The sequence below is a fragment of the Phocoena phocoena genome, chromosome 1, assembly GCF_963924675.1.
Source record: "Phocoena phocoena chromosome 1, mPhoPho1.1, whole genome shotgun sequence".
NCBI lineage: Eukaryota > Metazoa > Chordata > Mammalia > Artiodactyla > Phocoenidae > Phocoena > Phocoena phocoena.
In genome coordinates this window covers 65,930,080-65,939,344 of record NC_089219.1, presented here as the reverse complement: position 1 = coordinate 65,939,344, position 9,265 = coordinate 65,930,080, and the positions used below count along the sequence as shown (strand labels likewise).

At 37.2% G+C, this 9,265-nt stretch overlaps 1 non-coding gene across 1 annotated transcript; it reads left to right on the top strand.

Annotated features, from left to right (window-relative positions):
• Positions 1-8,698: 8,698 nt before the first annotated feature.
• On the top strand, positions 8,699-8,802 carry LOC136140657 (U6 spliceosomal RNA). Its single transcript, XR_010657643.1, has one exon. It is a non-coding gene; the product is annotated as a U6 spliceosomal RNA (small nuclear RNA).
• Positions 8,803-9,265: the final 463 nt, after the last annotated feature.

Here is a 9,265-nt window from a genome sequence, read left to right as displayed (position 1 = left end):
GATTTCATTTTGATTCTTTCTGAACACAAAATTAAACTAGTAGAATAGAATGTTACTTGTACCTAAATTACAGGATTAGACTAAGTCTTTCTTATTCTTCACTGTGCAATGAAACAGAAAAATGAGGATTAGCCTGTACAAACCAGAGATGTGTTAACAAGAGTCTCAGACAAGTGTTAGACATTTTCCATGACTGATTAGGTAGCACTGTAATGAGACAGAGCTAGTCTTGGATTACAATTAGCAGTTTGAAGTAAGACTTTGAAGTTTTAAATTTTATGGAGTACAAAAATGGTTAAGTGGTGCAGTATGAAATGTCAGCTCTGGGTTTCTTAACATGTAACACTGAAAATGTAAAGTTAAAGAAAAATGTGATAACTTTTAAAGATAGATCTAAAAATAACTTTTGAAAAAGTCTTGAATTTGGACTTACTTATAAGGAATAAAAACACGAATCAAGGAGAAGATATTTAAGGAAAAGAATGGTCACATAAGCAAATGTAGAAGGAGTAATGGAAGTAGAAAATCACCATTTTGCAACCACTATGGAAACAGAGGATTCAGAAGAATAATCGATGGATGCCAAAAGTTTGAGGAGGAATGGGATATTTATGTGTTATCAGAGTATCTCCTTAGAGATTATTTATTAATTACAAAGCGAGAAATGGTAACCTTACAGTGGGGAAACTTGACTGCCACTATTTTATTGAGTGATCAAAGTTAACATCACCAGTGATGGGATAAACTAAGATTTGATTCCTAACATGATACACTGAGAAAGTCACAACATCATTTCTGTAGTATTCATGCCAAAAATGCATAAGTCGAATCTAATCACGTGGAAACATCAGACAGACCCAAAAAGACATTCTTCAAAATAACTACCTTGGTACTTTTGAAAAAGTTCAACGTCATGAAAAAAGTGTGAACTGTTTCCAGTAAAGGAGACTGACAAGACATGCCAAAAACATGTGATTTGTGATCTTTGATCTGTATCAGAGAAAAAAAAATTCTGTAAAGGACATTATTGAGACAATTGGAGAAAAAGAAATAAAGACCATAAATTAGGTAAAGGTGTTATATAAATGTTATATTCCTGGATTTGATAAATGTGCTGTGGTCACATAAGAGAATAACCTTGTTCTTAGGAAATGAAGAATATCCTTGTACTTAGGGATGGAAAGGCATGATTCTGCAAATAACTCTCAAATGGTTCAGGAAGAATATTTTGTGGTGTGTGTGCGTGTTTGTGTGTGTGGGTAGAAAGGAGAAATATGGGCAAGTGGTAACAGTTGGTGAATTTGGTTAAAGGGTATACAACGGTTCTTTGTTCTATTCTTCAAACTCTTCTGTAAGTTTCAAATTGTTTCAACATAAAAAGTTAAAGAAAAAAGTGAGTCATTTTTAATCATCTACCTGAGGAAAGGTGTTCTTTTCTGCTTGAGTCACTGTCACTGAATAGAAAACATTTGACAGTGGCAAACTGAAAGCGTGGGCCCCATGAGGCAGAACTGATAGCAGAGTTGGTAGATGACCTTACAGTATTATTTATCAGTATAATCCAGAAAACAAGGTCGAGTTTCTTATAACTCTTTCTGAAGATTGTTACCTTATGTGGATAATTCAGTTCATTTTATAAATATTAAAAGGGCTCCTATTATATGTCAAAAACTTTGCTAGGCACTGGGGCTACAGTGATGACTGAATCCCTTGTTCTCAGGTTATTGACAGTTGGGGAGGGGAGGACAGCTATAAAAATAAATTTAATATGAGACAGTAAACGTAAACATAGAAAAACAGATCCAATAATTAAGATGGTATCGGAGAGGAGGGTTTGGTGTGGTTGAGGGGAATGACAGTGAGGCCCAGGAGTTTTCCATTTGGTAGGGGTGGAGGGATGGAGCAGTAGAGATTCCTGGCAAAGGGAGCAGTAAGGGCAGAGGCAGGAGATGTAAGAAAGCTTGGATTGTTTTGGGGACTCTTAGCAATTTGGTATTGTTGAACTGTAACATAGCTTTCTGATTTTCAGTTTGTCATAATAAAAAATTAGTTTTTAGTTTAGTTATAGTTATGAATATTGATAAGACACTAAAATAGTATAAAATAATTAACACTAGAGAACATACAATACAAACTGATCCTTTCATAAGCTGTTCTTATTTTGTATAATGTGGCATTTTTTAAAATAACTTGGGATTCCTCCTATTTGACCTTTGTACCTTTTGCAGCTTTTGTCAAATTTAAATAATATATGGACTCTTTTTTTTAAGGAAAGAAATTCCCATAATTCTCAACAGGTACATCTTCAGACGCTTAGTGGCTGGCAGATCTTGGTTTGAGAATAAAAATGCCTTTTAATTACAAATTACTAATATTTTGTTTTCAATTGGCAAAAGTGTTTTGGATTATCAAAATGAAAATAAAACAAATAAAACACAATCATCAAACAATGAAAAATATTTACAGTCTTTGAGTCGAAAGCTTAATATTCATATGCAAGCTTTACACAAATCTGTAAATAATACATTCAGACACCCATAAGTACATGGGCAAACAACCTGATAAATAATTTACAAAAGATGAAATAAAAATGACTAGTAAGCATTTAAAATGTCCACCTTCATAATAATTTAAAAAGTAATTTATAATGAGAGACCATTTTTTACCTGTAAAATTAGTAGATATTTTTAAAAAGTATAACTTGGGTTGATGAGAATTTTTAATAATAGAAAAAAATTGCAAGCAATCTAGTTATCCAACAGTGTGGAAATAGTTAAGTAAAATATGCATTGGGGGGGCTTCCCTGGTGGCGCAGTGGTTGAGAGTCCGCCTGCAGATGCAGGGGACACGGGTTCGTGCCCCGGTCTGGGAGGATCCCATGTGCCGCGGAGCGGCTGGGCCCGTGGGCCATGGCTGCTGGGCCTGTGCGTCCGGAGCCTGTGCTCCGCAACGGGAGGGGCCACAACAGTGAGAGGCCCACGTACAGAAAAAAAAAAAAAAAAAAAAAAATTAAAAATATGCATTGATGTAGTATGATATTGCCTGGACATTAAAATGTTGGTTTTGAAAAATTTTAAATAGAACTGCCTATGCTTCTTATAAATTAAATGTAAGAAACAGTGAACAAAAAGTGTGATTTCCCCTTGTCAAAATTTACATAGAGGATTTTGATAAGTATACTATGGTAATAGAAGATGTTATCAGTAGGAGAAACTGGGTGAAGAGTATACAGGAACTCTCAGTACTAGTTTTGCAGCTTCTCTAAGTCTAAAATTATTTCAAAATAAAAAGTTAAAAATCATACATAGAAAAAGGACCAATAGGAAAAATAACCAAATCTTAGTAGTAATTTCTACGTGGTAAAATTAAGTAGTTTTTCCCTTTCATTTAAAAGATGCTTTTCTGTAACAAATTTTTACAAGTTATATGTTATATCATCATCATCACATACATATACAACTCCTCTCCTTAAAATTAGAACAAAAAAAAAGCTAAACTTGAAAGAAATATACCATTTACCACAATCAGTTTGTTGATCAGTGTGGCAGCTAAATATAAAAACATGAATGTGAGTGCTGAAAAAGGGTCCATATGGGTGGAGGATAATACAGAGATATCAACTGTGTAGGGATGCATTTTATAGGTGGATGTGAAGTGTCAGAGTAGATAATAAAATAAGGACAGAGATAGATTTAGGAGACTGTGGCACTGAGAATTTTATTTTAATAGTAAAGAAGAACAGGAAGTTGTCTCAAAAGAGAGTAGATACCTGCAATGTTATATGTTAGAAGAGAATTAAGCTAATTCTCTGGGTTTCTAGGGAGCGTAAATCATAGTAGATTGTGGGAGTATTCCCCAAAGGTTTTTTTTTTTTACATCTTTATTAGAGTATAATTGCTTTACAATGGTGTGTTAGTTTCTGCTTTATAACAAAGTGAATCAGTTATACATATACATGTGTTCCCATTTGTGACCACCTGGAGGGGTGGGATAGGGAGGCTGGGAGGGAGGGAGACGCAAGAGGGAAGCATAGGTTTGTTTTTAATAAGTTAAAATTATTTCCTTTAAATAACTATCTTCATACTTGTTTTTATCACAGACTCCTTTCTAAGCAGCTCAACTTTGCAGTGGTTCAGGTCTTCTGAAGAGACAGCCTCTTACCTTAATGAGTGACGAAGGTAATCATCTACTCAAATTAAGTCCTTCTTGATGTAGACTTTTGTGTAAAATATTACTTGTTCAATATTAAATAAGGACAAATAGAAAAATGAATATATACTATGGTGTCACTGGGAGCCATACCTGAAAAACTGCAGTATATTAGACACTGTGTTTCTCAGTCTTTTCCTATCTCAAGACCTCTGAGATGCATGGCATCCTCCCTTCTATGCCTGGGGGCTCCCTATAGCAGTGATTCTGGGGAAGGTGTGGAGAGCAGGGGCTATGTGGTTTGTAAAAGCACATCACCATGCATACTCAAGTCAATTCTGAAACTGCTCCCGTTCTCCTGCATTGCCCCCTCCACCTTAAGAGTTATTGCTAACAAAAAAAATAAATTAAAAATAAAATAAAATAAAATAAAAAAAGTTATTGCTAGAATCAGAATCCTTCACATTTTTCTTAAAGGATTATTATTGTCAGCACCCTTTCTCATTTTTCTCATTGGGAAGCCAGAGCTTGCTCTTCAGTGAAGCAAAATGGTATCAGAAGTTGTTCCTTCGAGAGGGACCTAGAGGCTCCACTTTAAATTCTGACCCTGATTCCTACTGTCTTCATAATTAGGTTTTAAGCCCTGGCAGGGAAAGATCAGGTCTTATCCACCTTTTTACTTTCTTCAGTGTTAGCCTTTAACTTTCTTTTTTAAATTTTTAATTCTTTTGAATTTTATTTTTTTTACACAGCAGGTTCTTATTAGTTATCTATTTTATACATATTAGTGTATACATGTCAATCCCAATCTCCCAATTCAGCACACCTCCCCCTGCATCCCTGCCGCTTTCCCCCCTTGGTGTCCATACGTTTGTTCTCTACATCTGTGTCTCTATTTCTGCCTTGCAAACCGGTTCATCTGTACCGTTTTTCTAGATTCCATATATGCGTTAATAGCCTTTAACTTTCAAAAAGGTAAAGGCTTTTACATAGTAAAAACATTTACGTAGTAAATGTTTACTGAAAATGAATACTATTTTCCTTAAGGGCAAATTTTATTCCTTCATGAAGGAAACTCTATTCCTTGCTATGAAAAAAACAGTAAATGTTGCATAAGTACAAATGAAAATGGAAGATACAGAGTGTGTAGCTTAAAGCTGAGCAGCAGCTTTGATCTTTGGCTGAGTATTTTAAAAAGATTATAAGGGTTATTAAAAATAGGATCTAAAGGTCTAACAAGACTTTAGAAAGGGCCCAAGAATGTGTCTAAATCTGCATAGGCTCCTGAAGGCTGCAAGCACATTGCAGTGTTTTGATCATCACTGACAGGGACCTCTGCTCCAATGAATGTGTTACAGGGGAATCTGTGTCTAGAGCCTCTGCCCTCTGAGTGTGGATCGCAGTTGTTCCTCACATATGAAAACTGGGGAATGACAGATTTAAAAGACATTTTCTTTTATGCAAATATACAGTATTATTAACATTCTCATGCCTGGGGCAGATTACTTCAGTTGTTTAGGCCTGTGTGCTTCTTTGTAAAAGAGAATAACAATAATCATCTCATAGACCAAGGTAAGAATCAGATTGGCACAATGTCTGAGGAGTAGTATGGATATGATGAATAAACAGTGGTTTTTATTTTATTCACATATTGAAATTCAGAAGTATGTTACAAATGTTTAAGTATATTTGAAATAGAATTACTGGGGTCATATCATACCTCAGCTCCATTGTAGTTTAGATTGGCTTATGTGAACAGAGAGCAGGGCATTGCTACCATGTCTAACAATGCTTTAAGGGAAGACAGTTTCTCAAAACCACATAACTGGCATGCTTCTAGAGTTGTGGAACCATGATGCACTCATAGGTTGAGTGGTACCCAGCTCTTTTGCCTGTTGCTCATTTGATATTTATCTCCTTTCCTGAATATTGGCTATTAGATAACGTAGAAGAGATATCACAACTTTCACCATCAGGAAAAAACCATTTCTTTCATAGGTAATATCTACTTTTAAAACTTCTACTAATGGATGCTTCTCTTGGCCTTCATTTAAGGTCAAGTAGCTTGCAGGCCTCTGACCTTAAATTAATGAATGACTTTCTCTTTGCCATTTTATTTATTTATTTATTTTTTTGCGGTACGCGGGTCTCTCACTGATGCGGCCCCTCCCGCTGCGGAGCACAGGCTCCGGATGCGCAGGCTCAGCGGCCATGGCTCACGGGCCCATCCGCTCCGCGGCATGTGGGATCTTCCCGGACTGGGGCATGAACCTGCGTCCCCTGCATCGGCAGGCGGCCTCCCAACCACTGCGCCACCAGGGAAGCCCCTTTGCCATTTTTAAGTTAGACTCCTTGGGCATGAGTCATTACTCAACTCATTTTGTAAGGACACTTTTCATTTTTTAAAAAAAATTTATTAATTTATTATTTTTGCCTGCATTGGGTCTTCGTTGCTGTGCGTGGACTTTCTCTAGTTGTGGCGAGCGGGGGCTACTCTTCATTGTGGTGCACGGGCTTCTCAATGCAGTGGCTTCTCTTGTTGAGGAGCATGGGCTTTAGGCACATGGGCTTCCGTAGTTGTGGCATGTGGGCTCAGTAGTGGTGGCACGTGGGCTCTAGAGTGCAGGCTCAGTAGTTGTTGTGTACGGGCTTAGTTGCTCCGTGGCATGTGGGATCTTCCCAGACCAGGGCTCGAACCGGTATCCACTGCATTGGCAGGCAGATTCTTAACCACTGCGCCACCAGGGAAGTCCACTTTTCATTTTGTAATCAATTTTTTTTGCAAGTTTTACATGTGCAATAGATGAAGAACTATGATGATTAGAAAAATCATAGAAAAGAGTATATAGATCTTGGCAAAAACTTGCCCATCTGTAGGACAACACTTGTATACTTGTTAGAGTAGAACACAGAAGCTGCAGCATCACCAGTGCTACCACTATCAATAGAAAATATTCAGTAAACATAAACTTACCTGTGAAGTTGTGCTAGGTGTCATAATAAGAGAATCACATTGAGAACAGTGACCAGGAATTACTTATACGGAATTGACAGATGGACAGAATAAAAACAGTAAGCAAATATCTATGTATGGTCACTGTGGTTTTCATCACATATAAGTTACAACCTAAATTTTGGCATGCGGATAAGGTTGATTTTGTGACTGAAATAGCAATTAGAAATAAAGTTTAGGACTTTCATGTCTTGTCAAACTGATGCATATAATAGTAATGTGAACAGGAGCTCTTGAGTTTGTCAGGGGTTAAGGCATTTCAGTTTTGGCAGCCGCCAGTGCAGGACATCAGGACAGTGGCAGGGAGAGTGATGGCTGTTATTCTTTGGAGTGCCTTCTTCAAGGCTGACCTAGACTCTGGTTGGGCCTGGTGCTAGTGCCTGAGGCAAGATAATGGCTAGTGCTACTTTTCAGAACGTGCCATTGGCTCCCATGACTGTGGGAGGGGTCAGAGAGGGGAACACCAGTATTTTTATGCATGTAGCTCCAGGGCAATGTATGGCTTCAGGGACAAGAAAGAGGAATACCAGTGCTAGAGAGATAACCAAGATGAGACTTGGGGAAATGATTGAGCACCAAAAATTGTCTCAGAGATGAATAATAAACTTAATCTGAAACTTGTAAATTTTGTTTCCAAGTGCACATGTGAGCAACAAAGCCAGTAAACATTTCAATGGGATTTTCAAGCTGACAGTTTATCTACACTTTAGACTTTAGCTGAAATGGGAGTGCTGCAAGTCACTTCTTACTAATTTCTGCAATTGAAAGGGAGTCTTTATAGTAATTCTTTTTTTAAAAAAATTAATTAATTAATTAATTTATTTTTGGCTTGTTGGGTCTTCGTTTCTGTGCGAGGGCTTTCTCTAGTTGCAGCAAGTGGGGGTCTCTCTTCATTGCAGTGCACGGGCCCCTCACTGTCGCGGCCTCTCTCGTTGCGGGGCACAGGCTCCAGACACGCAGGCTCAGTAGTTGTGGCCCACGGGCCCAGTTGCTCCGTGGCATGTGGGATCCCCCCAGACCAGGGCTTGAACCCGTGTCCCCTGCATCGGCAGGCAGACTCCCAACCACTGCGCCACCAGGGAAGCCCTATAGTAATTCTTAAAGCCACTGAAGATTTATTTGTATTAACATCTTAATTTTGCTAAATGCCAGTAAAGTCTATGCCTTATATTCACTTTTCTGTTAGGCAATTGCCTGAAAGAAAAATGTGTCATTGTAAAATTTAAGAAATATGTCATAACTAGTATTTCCAGAAGCCAAGAAACTATTTCTATATCTATATATCTGTATCTATACCTACATCCATATCTGTATTGTCCAATGGTTATACTCTCAAACATACTGATATTATAGAAAACAGAAATTGATATGTTTAGATAGAGTTCATAAGATTAAAAATCATATAAAAATTAAACACACACCTATACTTAAAAGAAAAAGACTGTAAGAAACGAAAGTAAAGGCAATAACACTTCTCTTACGTCGTAAGATAAACATCGTTGATCAAGACCCATCTGTTCAGTCTTGGATTTTCTATTCTACTCCTGTGGCACATATAACAACACTAAAATATTACAAAGAAGATTAGTATAGCCCCTGTGCAAAGATGATTTACACATTTGTAAAGTTGCCATATTTTTGCATAGTTAATGATTTCTTTCTTTGGGTTCTCATGGCACATTGTATATACATTAGCTGTCATCTTACTGTATTATAATTATTTGTTTACTTCTCTGTCCCTTAAGAGAATTACTAAAAAATGAAATTATTCTTTGTATCCATAGTGGCTTGTACATTGCCTGGCTTCTAAAAAGCACCCAGAAAATGTTTAATGAATGAATAAATGCTTTATAGTCTATGAGTAAGAAACCTGCAGCAACTCTTTGTATATATCCTGCTAACCCAGAAATTGATTCTGAAACAGTTAATCCTTTTCTTACCTTCTCACCTTGTCTTATGGATGACAGAATTTCTATTTTAGTGTGATGCCCACATGGCCACCTCCTGTTGATAACTAGTGGGCACAACTCAGTTTGATGATGGACAGATGGACAAGCCTGCTGTTGTTCTTGGCTGTAAGACTGTTCCTGCATATTCTCTTAT